The sequence below is a fragment of the Triturus cristatus genome, chromosome 9 (assembly GCF_964204655.1).
Source record: "Triturus cristatus chromosome 9, aTriCri1.1, whole genome shotgun sequence".
Classification (NCBI taxonomy): Eukaryota; Metazoa; Chordata; class Amphibia; order Caudata; family Salamandridae; genus Triturus; species Triturus cristatus.
The window spans coordinates 160831564-160846980 of NC_140592.1; the positions used below are offsets into that span (position 1 = coordinate 160831564).

At 38.9% G+C, this 15417-nt stretch overlaps 1 protein-coding gene across 4 annotated transcripts in view; it reads right to left on the reverse strand.

The window, feature by feature from the left end:
- Nucleotides 1–3005: 3005 nt before the first annotated feature.
- The window catches only part of ERC2 (ELKS/RAB6-interacting/CAST family member 2), a 2271945-nt gene continuing 2259533 nt past the window's right edge, over nt 3006–15417 (reverse strand). For all 4 annotated transcript variants that reach the window (XM_085624647.1, XM_085624646.1, XM_085624648.1 and 1 more), the window contains one exon: nt 3006–5774. The gene's annotated coding sequence lies outside the window, so the exon portion shown is untranslated. The remainder of the gene's footprint in view (nt 5775–15417) is intronic.

Sequence of the window (15417 nt, forward strand, 5' to 3'; positions counted from 1 at the left end):
ATGAACACATATCCTTACGGATGGCAACGGTCTCAGCCCACCTTGCCTTGCTGGTCGAGTCATGTGATGTTTGGCATCTGCTCATTGGCCCGTGTCAGGGGACACGACTCACAGCCCATGGGATCTGCATGGAGCTGTACCACCGGACTGCGCTGACTGTGTGCTCTGCTGACAGTGAGCAGGTGAAAGGGACCAACAAGGTCAAATGTCGTGCTACATTGCAATGTGTGTAGTCTCCCTCCAGCAGTATGTCAGATTTAGGAACGTTTCCAAACGACGCTGTGCAGCTCCACCCATGGGGCTGCATCACCTTTCACAGGTGTGTAACAACACGCATATGTGCATGCACATGCATTCTGAGTCCGGGCGAATGCAGACATGTCCACTGTTGTTCTGGGATATGTGATCATTTCTCCACAATGCAACACGGTGTTGGGACCTGTGCTCTGGGTGTCAATCAGTTATGGCTGCAGGAAGGTAGTTACTCGTCCATGAATTCGAGCTCAGCTTCATAGGCAATCAGTTTGAGAAGTACGTTGTTCTCGAGTTCAAGGAACACAGGGAAGAGCCAATCCATTAACTGGTCCAGACAGATGTGCTCTGTCCACGCAGTTTCACCAATCCGCAACACAACCCAATATGGGAGTGCCTCAATGTGGTCACTGCACACGATGACTTGTGCAATCTCCCATCCACTACTGTCAGTACATACGCCACAGATCAAGGCATCCCATGCATGGGTATCCCCGTTGCACTCCTGTTCGTGGGCCAACAGGGGGTGCACACACAAGTCATAATCCAGTTCAGCTATCGTTGTGCATGTTCGACAGTGGAACCAGGGCTGGGCACATGTGATGTACGCAAGCCGGAAACTCAGACGGTATCTGACTTGCAAAACTGACAGTGGCAGTGATCCCAACAGATGCAGCATTCGTGCACGGTACAGTTCCACTTGACAGGGGTTGTGCATGCGCCTGGGATTGCCTGCCATTGCGTTTGTTGGTCTCGTACCACCGGCACTCCTCAGACCAGCAGCAGTTTTGTGAACGATATGCCACAACTTGGAGCAATGAGTCGTATGTGTGTTCAATGTTTGGACGTATGGGTTGTTTTTTCACAATGTGTCAGGGGCATCCCATGCAGGTGTAGCTCGAGCAGGGACAAGTGTGTGTGGGGTGTGGACACATTGGTCTTTCATTAGCACAGTTCGTGGTGTGGGAGTCATCAGAGTCTGGTATGGTATCTCACTCAGGGAGTGCCGGGCGCATTCAAGACCAAGGTCGGAGTTTTGGATGTCCATTCGCCTTGTGTATTGAGACAAAGGAGCTTTCTTGACTAATTTTAGTCTGACTACTGCTTGCATTTCTGAAATGTGATGTGGCCTTAGCACTGAAATTGATGCCAGGCCTTAGATTTAGGTTGTACCAATTGCAAAATACATGCAACAGTTGGCATGTATGAGCCAAGGGCCCTATTGGCCTTGCGCTCCTTGTTAAGTCTTTCTCTCTCTCTTTCTCTCTCTGTCCTTTGATGAGTGCATGACACACCTTCTTATCTTGGATATTGTCTTGCAGCCTGTCACTTGCAGATTGTCCAGGGATGACCCACCATGACTCTTCCAAATAGTTGTTTGGGGACAAATTTGATTGTGATATTTTGTTTGGACTTTCAATGATGAATGATTGATTCTGCTTTTTCTCTACTCACATGACTGTTATTTGTTGTGATTCTGCAGCATCAGGCGAATGATTTTGTGGCGGTGGGTGTTGTGGCCCCCTTGGGGGTCCGAGCTGCACGATCGTTGGCTCCATGGCATCTGTTGTTCTTCAACTGTGGCTCTGGGCTGGACTACCTTTTCTGGTGCAGGTTGTAGTCTGACTTTACACCAGGTGAGAGCAGGTGTTAAATTCATTATTGCCTGTTTTGTGATCTTATCACAGATCTGGCTGGTTGTTGAGAATGTTGTGACGTGGTGTTGTTGCGGCTTTTTGCTTGGGAACGCCTACTCTGCATCTCATTAGCGATAGTTGCCGGGGTCATCTGTGGCGATGTTGTTTGCGGGTGCTATTGCAGGTAAACTGGTGGTATCGGCTGTTAGCACCAGCTTGTGAATGGGGCGATTAATTTATCGCGACTTTGGCTGAGATAAAGTGCCGAGAACTCGGCGATAGATCCTTGAGAATATGCCCCATTGTCTCTCAGTTATTCCTGACTGCTTTTGTGCAGGCTACCAGAGGGTTAAGCACTGGTGGATTTTGTGACTTTTGTGATTCACCCTGGCAAGGATTGTGGTTGTTGCCTGAGTGGGGCATCCACACCCTCTGAACCAATAACCCAATTTCTTACCTAACCTACTTGTAGGGCTTTTCGGCCAGCTTTCTACATCTGCAGGTCTGTTGTGTCATTCAGATTTGCATTCCACCCATTACAGCATACAGCATGAGCGATTTGCTAACTTCACTGAGCGTGACAACATTTTTCTCTTTCACAAAGAGCGCATCCACACACAAAGTAGGTCCTTTCCGCACTTAGGCATACTATGGCAATGCATGTTTTTTTAGACCAAAAACAAGTTTGCTTTTAGCTAAAACATTTCTTCTATATTGTCAACGGCCCACAAACCGACAACAATAATGTTTTACAAAAACTACAACAAAACAAATCAAGCATTGAGAAAGGCAATGGCTGACAGCCAAGGCCAGATCTTTTGGCTTTCCTAATTCTTGTTCTCATTGCACTATATTCAGCACTTCCTCATGTTAATCAGGTAGTACGTTTGCAATCCATGGATGTATGTGATTTTTAAAAGAATTTAAAAACAATGTTTCTTCTTTATAGGTTGATTTAACGCAATTTCCAGAGTAGTTTATTTTTAATCAAAAAACATTGACATTTTACAAAGTTTTTAAAATACAGAATGTGAAAACATGAGCGCTGTTTCTCTGAGGCATGTTCAATTAGCAATAATATATATACATATCAACACCACCAACACAATGTCATGTAGAAACAACATTTATTGAATGAATAGTAAATAAACAAGCTGATCAATATCACAGTTTCCAAACATACATGAAAACAAAATCATAACTTTATTCCTTTCACTTTGTACCCTACTAGACATTAAGTTACATTAATTGCCTAATACATGCCCACTGCTAATTTCAGACAATTCCATAATATTATATCAATGTCCTTAACCACATACCACAACCCAGAACATGCCACTGACATAAAAAATACACAAAGCACTGTTAAATCAAGGTCCAAACTTTTGAAGAATGCTGACCCAACTTACAGTAGCAGAACATCACATTCAAGGAACACTCTCCACAAAAAACATCGCAGATATTCTTAGCATCATCATATATTAAATTTGTTTCATAAACGTCATTTACAAAAGTAAAATGAATCCCACTTTCAAATGAAAGTCAATGTGCAGTTCGTGCATACATGATACACAAAATTCACAGAATACAAAATTGTAACTTTACATTCAGATAAAAGAAAGATTGTACACTCCAGGCTAGGTTTCAGGGTAAATAACACTTATGGCTCCCAAATGTTTGCCTTTTACAAATAAAAAGCCAACAATTACCAGACTTTCCTGAAATAAATAGTGTTTGAACATCACAGTGTTTATTGAAAACCCCGAGATTTTCTTATAGCATATCAAAGGACCCTCATTACGCTTTAAAGAGACTAACATGAACTAAAATATCCTAGTATGAAAAGATCTTTTTGAGTACTCATATTTCCCCTGATAAAGTCAAAATATACACAAAAAATAATTTAATTAATATAGAGTATGAGGGCAAAATGCCCTAAATAATATTGGTGGCAAAATTGGCACATAACATATTTTTTAGAACTATACAGTTTTTTCTACAACTAATGTTTCATAATTTGCTTTCTACTACATGGGTCCAGCTGCAGATCTTAAGACAACAACCTGAATATAACGGAGTAGAATATTAATTACATAGTGATAACAACACTGTTTGGAGAAAGCATTTATTGTCTAATTTAAAGTGCAACCTTTGTCATATATGCTAAATAAACCCCAACTATGCTTCAGTATTACAAAACAAAGTCATATGATTTATTGGCAAATTTAATAATAAGATATCTAAAATGAATTTTATTTAAATTACATGTTCTCGTATATCCTACAAATTGTTCTAAACTATATTATATGCTAATTGTAGCTAATCTTCACTAAATATGGAATGGTGCAGCTAAATTATCTGAATTTATTTGCAGTTCTTCATGTCTATGCTGTTCCCTTTGCTCGTTTAGCTTGCAATATAAGCACAGCAACAATCACACCTATTTTTCTCAGTTCAGTGCAAAGGTTAGGGATATCGATTTCAATACCCATAATTTCACATCACAAAAATGTAACCAGACTATTAAGGCATCCCATGCTTGAATTGTTTTGTTTTACAAAATTTAGATGTTGAACTTTCTCACACATTCAATTAAAACTGCTTCTTCCATCGACAGGAAAGATGCATCAATCAAACAATAACACATGTGCACGTTTGCCAGATTGAATAGATAGTTTGTAAGATCCATTCCAGGTGCAAATGATATAAACTTTAATTTTAGACTAAGTTATTTATATGCAATGGATTTACATTTATATTTTCTCTTGGCATGTGCTTCAAAAAGGCATTTGTTCAAGAATTTGCATTTTATCTAGCATCTATATTTAATATACAAAATGTACATTGTTTCAGCCCTCTTATACAAGGTGATATTTATTGTCAACACATTTAAAGCTCACTGGTGTTATCTACATTGGATAATGTCCTGCTTATTGGAGGCATCATATTCTATCAATCATGTACTTCATATTATATCTGTGGGTGCAATGCTTACAGGTGTTACTATTTAAATGTTTTAAGTCCCAGTTTATCAAAAATACCTGCATAATTCTTGAGGAAAATGTTAATGTTATCTACTGAAGATGTGTGCACACTATTTAAATGTGTGTGTATTTGGGTACATGTTTATCATATATCGAAGTGTATGCAAATGTATATAACTTAATTAAGAGGAGATGATACTGGCATTGATAGAGACACATAACATGTTTTTATTACCAAACTTTGTAGTATCAAAAATTGATCTCATTTCCAACCTGGCCCAGAGCTGCCTACAATATCATATAGCTAAATAATATATGAGAAGTGGAAAGAAGGCCTTTTTTATCATTCTCACTCTGCAGTCAACACATGAATTAAGGGAAGGATTACTTCTGGTACATTTAACTATATATTTTTGGTGACATTATTTAATGATGTATTGTGAGAAGTGAAACACTTTGATACACATCATTTCTTGAGGCATTATTGACCTAAACAAAAGGAAAATCATAGAAAATACCAAAGAGAATATAAACATATCAAAACTATTTAAAAATAATTTTAGGATGAGTGTCTAGAACATATTTGCTTTAAAAGTCTTAGATCTGAGGATTACAAATCACTACTGAACAAAAGATTCTTACTACAAAGACTGTGTATTAAATATGGACCTGCTGTCCTTACATATTTTGCTAGAGTCACCTACATTTTAGACTATCAAATCATGTGAAGCAACACTAAACTAAACTAAAAAGAAATGATGGAGAGTACACCAGATTGACTGAAAATCCATTTCTTTGAGTGAGAACGCATCCAGCATATCAAGGATCTGTTTGAATAGATCATGGGAATATTCTCGGAGCTCAGCAGTGTTTCCTTCTGTTTCTTTAGCTTCTTAGATATCTGTAATGGTACAACAGACCAATTAGAAATTAAGCCATGATGTCATTTATTTTCAGACACGCTAGCCACAGTCTATGAAATATACAGTCATTTAAAAAAATTATAACAATGGAATCAACACAACCTTTTCATGATCGTTGCTATTTCTCCAAAATTAAATGCACATAGGAAACTTTTGATACATCCCTTGCATCATTTCGAATATTATTAATGAAAATGGTGAAAATCATAGATGAGTCATACATTTACAAATCCAGTACATGCAAATGAAGTATCCAGATAATAGTGATGCTGCTGTTCAAGCAGACATGTAAATAGTAAAGAATAGCACCTACTATGCTATACACCATCCTTTTTAGTATTTTGGGTATTTCGGGATGCACAGAACCACTACACATGCATTTATGAATGCAAGGCTATTGTTGGAAAATTAATGTCTCACCTGGAACATAATGGACCAAAATAAAATGATTTTGAACTGAAGGTGGGTAGACAGAACCACAACATCAATTCATTGTATCATGTGATCCATTTTAAATTGTATGCATCCTTAATTTCCGATTGTACTATATAAATGCATGCATTTAGAAGATATAAACGGCATGACTCTTTTCCCTTTCATCCCACTATTTATATCTTCTAAACAGGGGCTCATCTTCTGTATGGTTGATGTAGTCATGCTGTCATACTATTAGAAACTGTGCTTCATAGTGCAATATAGTTACAGAAGAAGCAGTGTATATCAGTATGAACTGGGACAGTTAATGCTTTTCAAAGAAAATAGTTTGAAATAAAATGAAGAAAAAGACTAAAGTACTATAAAATTTCTGCTCCATTTTCATAACATGCCTTGAACAATATTCTTTGGCAAACGGTATTCAAAGAAACAAAACAGATATTCAATAAGTATGTACTATGTAGCACATAATATTACTAACATTTTAAGAAAATGGAAATAAAAACAAAATAGATAGGGCAATAAATGACTGGCTACATCTATGTATTGATACGTCGTCCTTTGATCTTTGCTCTTATCTGTGATCCAAATGGAGATATTCAGAAGTTACAGTACAAGACGTTCAAAGACAAAATTCTTGCCTAAATAAAAGAAATTGTATTTTTGTTTGTTTTTAAGAATATTATTATATTTCTTTATGTCTTGTTTTGGTACCCATGAGTGAATTCTTTCACCTAAATGGTCAATGTGTACAAATAAATAGCATTAAAACCTACTCTGCCTCATTGTGAAAAGATTTTTTTAAACTTGTATGAAAATAAGTTGCTTTTAAGATAATTAGTACATTTCATTATGTCTTATTTTGGTGCCCATAAGTGAATTCTTTAATTTAAATGGTTAATGTTTACAAATATATAATTTTAAAATATAGTCTGCCTCAATGTGAAAATGTTTGTTTTAAACTTAAAAAAAGAAAATAAAGACTTCTGTTTAAAGAACAAAGAAAGACATTTGATAAATAACATTGTCCTTTTGTGATATATATAATGCCCCCATTACTTCCTGAAATTTATTGCTAGATTAGAAGGTATAAATAAAAGTAGATGAATTTCTAACATACCCACAGTGGAAAATATATTAGAACAACATCTTTTCATAAAGAGTTAGACTGCCCATACTATTGAATTACATGTGGGATTCTGCAAAATACTATTCTTCTCGCTTACATCTTGTGATTTTATTTGTTCAAAGTTTAAACAAATACATGTCTTGATTCATACATCATTTAGTAATAGATTACATTGATCTTTTTGAAATTGCTGTTGGCAAAAATTTTTTTTTTTTTTTAAATTATTTTTTATTTTGTACTTTCGACGATGCACATTTAATACATTCATTTAATCATTAACGCAACATAATCCTTTGTATGTTATCAAAAGAAAGGAAAAAAAAACAAGTATAATCCAGCTAAACAAAACAATACAGCTCTGGCCAATCCCTAGAACAAATATTCCCAATTTACCCTATCCCGTCCCTCCACCGCGCTAATGGCCCCCAAATTCTTATACCTAGAGCTCTCCCCGCTCTACCTTTCCTTGCATATATTGGTTTTTCCAAATTAAATGTGGTAATTAAATTTGCTAACCATACTTGCATAGACGGAGGGGATTTATCTAGCCAAGCCCTGGCTAGGATTAATCTATACACCGCCATCGCCACAAAGACAAATTCCCTCTCTACATTGCTACTTCCATCTTGACCTATCCCTAACAAAATACGCGAGGGAGATAAGGAGATCTGTAGCCCTAGAGCCCTATCCAGAAAAACCTCTATGTCACTGATTAAAGTATGTAATTGTGGGCATGTGGCCAACATGTGAAGTAAATCTGCATCTAGTGCACTACATCGAGGGCAACTTATCCCAGTTATTCCCCCCCATTTAGCAATTCTAGCAGGCGTATGGTATAAGGAAAATAGGGTTTTATAATGTTGAGATTGTAGGGGGGCTGAGCATAAAATATTACACCCCAGATCCAACGACTCCTGAAAATCCTCTATTTCTCCTCCAAGCTTCTCAGCCCACTTACGCTTATGTTTGTCTAAATCATCCACTTTAGTTTGGACTAGTATCGCGTAGGCTGACCTAATATTGTGATAGCCGCCCGTAATTAAAATCTCCAGAAAATCGTTTATGTTATATCCTGCTGATCCACCTCGTTTATCACCCAAGAAGCTTCTGAGTTGTAAATACTTAAAAAAATCTCTCCTATTTAGATCGTATTTATTTGCCAGTACCTCAAACTGTACCACTCCTGCAACCTCTCTTAGATCCCCAACTTGGTTAATACCTTTTCGATTCCATTCGGCCATAACTGTATCCGAGAAAATTTCTGAGGGAAACGACTTATTGTTATATAATTTAAGATATCTATTATATCGACCAAGTCCCGTCTTCCTCATAAAAGCCTTCCATACATTTAACGCCGCATTTAGTGTCTTAAATTGCTTCCTTCTAAGATGGCCAAAATCAGTAAAATATAACAAGCAATTTTCTGTCTCTTGTCCCAACAGGATTGCATAGACATCTGTAGATGCGGAAGTAATTTTTTGAAGCATCCCCCCTCCTTCGATTAAGCCCTGCATATATTGAAGGGCAGTTGCCAAATAATATAATCTAAAGGCCGGGGCTCCCCACCCCCCTCTGTCTCTCGGTAAGGTCATAAATTTGTACGCCCTACGAGTTTTCCCGTGGGCCCATATAAACTTATTGAGAGTACCTTCCAGTATATTAAACCATTTGGCTTCGAAAATTAACGGGATTGCTCTAAATAAATAAAGAAATTTTGGCAATATGCTCATTTTTAACACGTTAGTGCAACCTACTAGAGAAAGATGTAAATTATTAATCCTATTTAAGTCCGTTTTTACTTTCTCAAGGAGAGGGGTTATATTACTCTCAACAAGGGTATCTAATTTTGCAGATATTACTATGCCTAAGTATGTAGCCGAAATAGTCACCCTAGAAACAGTGCAAGAGATAACTTTATTCACAACTATCTGAGTCTTAGATCTATTTAGCTTGCAAATTTTTTTTAAGTATATATAGCTTGTGCTACCTCAATAATCCTTGTAAAGTCAATCACCTACACTCTGCGATGAGGTTTTAGAAAACCATGATCGTATAATTGTATTACTGAAGGCTTTGAACTATAATTTTAGTAATATTTACCTGGAATACAATATAAGAGAAACATGAGCCTGTTCAGAGGTTTGCCAATTAAAAAAATGATTTGTAGATGGATGTTTGCATACTTAAGTTGTACTTTTACAAACTGGGTTAGAAATGATAAACCACCTTCTGGTATGGGTTCAAATTAAAGCAAATGCTCTAAGACATACACCAGTCTCACATTGCATAAATGATGGAAGGAATGGTTACTAGCAGAATTTGTTTGAAATCATTGAGACTCTACCCACCAATAAATGATGGTTGGTAGCAAAGCAGGAGGATTGACTTTCACTGCTCTTTCATTAAGGTGTGATCCTTTGCTAGACGATTGGCATTTTTATATTTTAAATGTCCGTCACAAAATGTTTTGCCACTACTCTCTGCTGGCACCAACACATTCCAATACATAGAGATGCACCACTGTCCTGTAAAGTGGTCAAATATAGGACTCTCCTTGTTTTGGAGAAATTATCCATTCCCATGCTGAGAACATTGGTCTTGTGAGTGCCTTGTGATGGCATGGCATCACCCCACCCTCCCACACACAGTCAAGGAAGAAACTTGATGCAGAGCTTGAGTCTTTTTTTTGTATCATGCTGCAATCAGAGGAGACGCACTCTTTGGGATCCCACTCTACCAGTGATGAAAAGATTCTGTTGCACCAAAACATGATACAACTGCGGTAGATCATTATTGTTTTTAATGAGAATCAATTTATTTAACTGACATATTTTCGTTTGAAAGTGCGTGAATCACTTAGATTCGGTATGGCAATAACTGTTCAACTATTTCAGAGAAGCTTCAATGCTGCAGATACATTTTAATTAGTTTTACAAATCGAACAAAAAAGCCATATCAGTTATGGCGTGATGCCCCTCAGTTCGTCAAACCAGCCAGAACTTCACATATCACAACTCTTAGGGAGCATGTTTTCCACTGAAATATAATTATTCTTAGACATCAAACACATTCCCTTCTTCTGCTACCAACCTGAGGTATCAGTCCCAATACTCCAGCCAGAGTGTACCTATGTCTACCCTCCATGAACACATTGGGAAGAATATTAGGCAAAATAAAGAGAAAAGTTTTGATAGCTACAACCTTCAGAAATACAGCAGAGGTCACAAACAATGGGTTGGTCTCCCAAAGGGACAAATACATCACTGTAAAAATACTTACATAACAGAAATATAATAAGTACAAAAAAAACAAATATTGGACAACAGCTGTGTGTTGTATCACCATGTGTACAGCACTTTTAACAGTTAGTATGGTGCTAAAGCACTTTCTTAGTCATGGTTAAGGAGCGATAGAGAGGGAAAGAGATGGATGTAGAGGGAAACGAGAGAGCAATAGGATGAAAATGAAAAGAGTGTGTGAGTGGGTGCATTAGTGAGTGATGGTTAGGGCAAGACTGGAAAACAAAATCAGCCCTCACAAAAACATTCAAACAAGCCTCAAACTGCTGGAGGCTGCAACTCTCATGAGAACCTTTGGAGGCATAGTTGGATAATGGCATCCCATCATGCTTTGAAAGCAGACCCCAAAGCATGCAACCCACACAGAGAATGTGGCAGAATGAGTAGTCATGTCTTGGGTCATACAGTTAAAATTCAAGGAATGAAAGGTGATCTATTAGAGGGATGCTATGCTGAGGAAATACCAAAGAATGTATAAGCTGGTGGCTCATCTTCCAACCTGGAAGAGTCTGGAGTCAGACCACAACTCAAGGCTCTTAGAAACTATTGACTTGTTTGTGAATGGATCAAAGCACCTGGCTGTATTTCAATGCTCAAGTAGGGGCAGAGGAGCCAATTTGCCATGTTTTTTATGGCATGTGGCACTTTTGCTATTTCACTGACATCCAGGGTTCACAAGCTCATGAGGAACATGGAAAGGAGTTGGAGATTCATTTCTCAAGATGCTGTCTTATCCTGGAAGCCTAAGATATCATGGCTGGAGGAGTACGGCTCCTAAACTAGTTGTAGAGACTGTTCTGGTAATTATCTAATTTATTGGCTGGGCCAGGCCAACTGAGTGTAGCACCTCACCATAGGTTGCTTTGATGGCTGCTCTAGAGGGTCCATTAACTTGATGAAGACACAGTCCTGTATTTGGGCATGTCTAGGATGTGTGGAAACAGTCCCTTACCCATTTTACTTCAGGACTTCTATATGACTTCTACATGAGAGTGAGTTAGGGAAAGAGATAGTACAATGCAGTGTGCTTCAGTACAATATCATGTATCATTGCGAAGGAAGGCTAGAGGGTGCAGAACCCTGCCTGTTAAGCTTTAGGATTTCGGCATATTGGATGGCTAGGGAAACATGGCCAAGTGATGACCCTTACCAATTTATCACTAGGAATTCAAGACCTTTTGCTTTTAATGAGAGTGATTGATTGAATGAGTCAACAAGGGAGTGGTTGCAGTGTTGTTTGTAAGCGTGTGCAAGGTGGAGGAAGGAAACAGAGTGCTGATTACTGCCTGCTTTGCTCCAGGAATTCAGGATTTTCGACTGCTAGTGATGGCAACTGAGTGAGAGAGAGAGTGCAGTTCAGTTAAAGGCAGTGTGTTGCTTTTGGGAAAGGAATGATTATGTACACTCACTAGCTTTCTCTAGGATTTTAAGATCTCAGACTACAAGAGGAACATGACTGAACAAGTGACTGTGTAAGCGACAAAATTGGTGCAATGTGGCGTGGTGCAATGCAGTGTAATGTGTTTATGTGAGAGGAAGGAACATAGTGCAGACACTGCCCTTTTTGCTATTGGATTTCAGGATCTAGGACTGCTAAGGAAGAGTGGCTGATTGAGTGAGTGACTGAGTGGATGAAGTGCAGTGGCGGCTTCTTGTGGGAGTGCTGCGTGGCGGTGCACGGGGCGGGGGAGGGAAAGGGTGGGGGGTAGTAAACTCCAGCATAAGGCCGAACGGAGTTCAGTTAATAAATAAATAAATAAAACAAATTTCATTGTGGTTGCTGCATTGCATGGCTGCACTGCAACGCAAGCAATGAAAATCGTTTTATTTATTTATTTATTAACTGAACTCCGTTCGGCCTTATGCCGAAGTTTACTACCCCCCACACTGCCCCTCCCCCGCCCCGCAGCACTCCCAGTGGGATCCACCACTGGTGAAGTGCAGTGCAGTCCAAAGTATTGTATCTGGGAGAGTGAAGGCTGTGGGTAAAGACGTTCTTGATCTAAACTAGGATTTAGTATCTTGGATTAAAAGGAGAGATTGAATGAGAGAGTAGGTACTATGAGGTGCAGGGCAATGCAGTGCACAGTATGTGGGTGAGAAGTGATAAAGGACAGAAACTACTTCTTAATTCACACTAAAATTCAGGATCTTGGTTGTATCTTTTTCTTTTCAAATTAAGTATTTTAATATCATACATGAATTAATGTGCCACATTTCTCAGCATACTGTATTACTTCTATATTCTTTTCAGCATAATACCTCTAAGTGCTTTTAAAATTGTGCAACAAGAGAGTTCTTCAGGGGTACAGCATAGAAGAGGGTAGTAGAATACAACACTGGGAAGCCACATATTCCACCAGAGCCAATAGATAATGTATATTCCTAGTAATTGTGCATGTAAACCAATAACAATCGTAGATTGGTTATTCCTCTTTCATTAGAAGCGTAGTCAAATGCCAGAGAAATGCAGCTCTTTCACAGGAACCCCACAACGTGCTATTATTTTCAATGTAAGTCTTACTGAAATATGGTATTTATCAATGTATATGGTAAATACCATATCTGCATGCTGCCTCCACTGCTACTCAAGTTCTTCTCTTGTGCATGCTAATTTCTGGCCATAAAGCTCACCCATGTTGCTAAACTTGTGGTTCCCCCACTTGATTTCATGGGGAAGTTTATCACGTCTTATTGTAGGGCAGAAGGACATTTATTGCATTTCACTGTCGATGACCACTGCAAGAGTGAAGATGGTCCTGGGCATCTAACGTGGTCAATCTCTCCAACATGAAGGGAGAAAACCTCCTGTCCACCAAAGTCATTAATCAGAGGCGTAACGTAGAATGATGGGGCCCCCCTGCAGAATGTGAAAAGGGGCCCCTGAATGTCCCATAGCTCACACATATTTATTGGCTTTTGGTGGAATGAGGCCACTCTGAAGATTTTGACGTACCCCTTGAGCCGCAGTGGCTGCAGTTGCCCGCGTTACGCCAATGTCATTAATTGTTTGTATTTCGAGAACACACATTGTGAAAAAGAAAAAGAAAATAGTCTTCTGAGTGGGCACAAAAAACAAGGCACTGAGTCAGAAAACTCTTCAGCTTTGAAAGCAATTGCTGCACTGGTGGTTGCTCTGAAAGCTTAGAGATTCTCAGTCACCTGCAAGGCTGGATTGGTCATAGGGCACACCGGGCATTTCCACAGTGGGCCGGGGTGGGGGAGGCGGTTTTGTACCCCCCCTTCCCCATCCTGCCCCCAGGGTCGATTGAGCAGCAATCTGCCAGGGCTGGTTGCTGTCCCCAGTCCGGCCCTGGCCATCTGGCATGGATTTCCAAATCTGAAGGGCAGTTCTGCACCAGAGGAGCACAGGCCAATGTCTCTTCTGACCGAGAGGGGATGGAAAACCATCTACCACCCTGTAAATGAGGGCTTTACTCATTTTGGGAATCTTCATAAGTGTCTGCATTTTCTTAAATTCTCCAGAATGTCTGTGCAGTAGCAATTCAGAGATGAGACATCTTAAATGTTTAACCACACTTTCTTTTATTTTTTTGTGCTTTTTTTTATTTACTTACAAAATTTGTATCAATGGCAGACAAATGATTACACCCTCACAAACGGTGCCTACCATGTTGCACTTCTATTCACATTAAATGGAAAACTCTCTTCCTGGAGATTGGACTCTCCGTCTCACTGACCTCATTGAGGAAAATGCTGAAGGCAAATATGTTTGGCTTGTCATTTACAAGAACAATGCAACGAAATCCAACCGCTACATGAATGCTGCCAGTCAGTCTTATAATGCTTTCCAATGCACCCACTGAAAAAATATATGAATTGCACTTTTTCACACTCTCTGCACCCCTTAGGCCACCTTGAAGTAGGTGCCATCTTTGAAGTACAATAAGTGGCGAAAAGAGAGCTGGCAATGTTTGCACACATTCATTCAGTTATGACTTTAGTTACACCTTTGGTAATACCATCTCCTTTGGAGCTCCCATAGCGAACAGCCATTTTTCCAAATCAATACAGCCATTACAGCTTCAGAAAATCCAGCTGAGTAGTGTATTTTCACCAGCAGTAAATGCCATCTCCTTGCAGAAAATACACGCATTCGGATTCTGTTAAACAGGATCTCCTTTTTGTGGGGAGAGGTAACTTTTGTTCATGTACGTTTCTCTTATAAATGTAAAATGTTTTCAGAATCAGCCCCATAGAGATGCATAATATTCTCAAGGAATGAATATATTCATTTTTCTCTAGGGACTATTAAAGTTTTGAAAACATGATGGTTCTGATTTAATAAAGGTTTCCTTGACCTAAAACAGTGATAAGCTAGAACATAAAGTTTTTGAGACTCTTTTAAACCAAAGGGGGCAGTCTTAAAATGTCCTTGAGACTGTCAAACGCTTTTTGAAATCAGGACTTTCTTTCCTTCGTAAAGAGGGTAATAAGTGTGCCATAAGACATTCAACACCGTCTCACACCAGTTAGAAATTAGGTCCATGTCTTCCGATTTAAAAACGTTTTATATCAGTCTCAAGACGGGTCAAAAAAATAGTAAATCAGTCTCAGTTCGTGGATCCTTAACTTCGAAGAAAGCAGGTCTCATCACAGGAAAATAAAACCAAAAGACTTAATAGCACTGAGATGCCAAAGCCGCATGTGACACTACCATGAGTCAAGTGAAAAGGTAAATTTAAGTTTATGGCGTTCATGATGTCCCTCTAGGAGTCTGGCATTTTGCCAATGTTC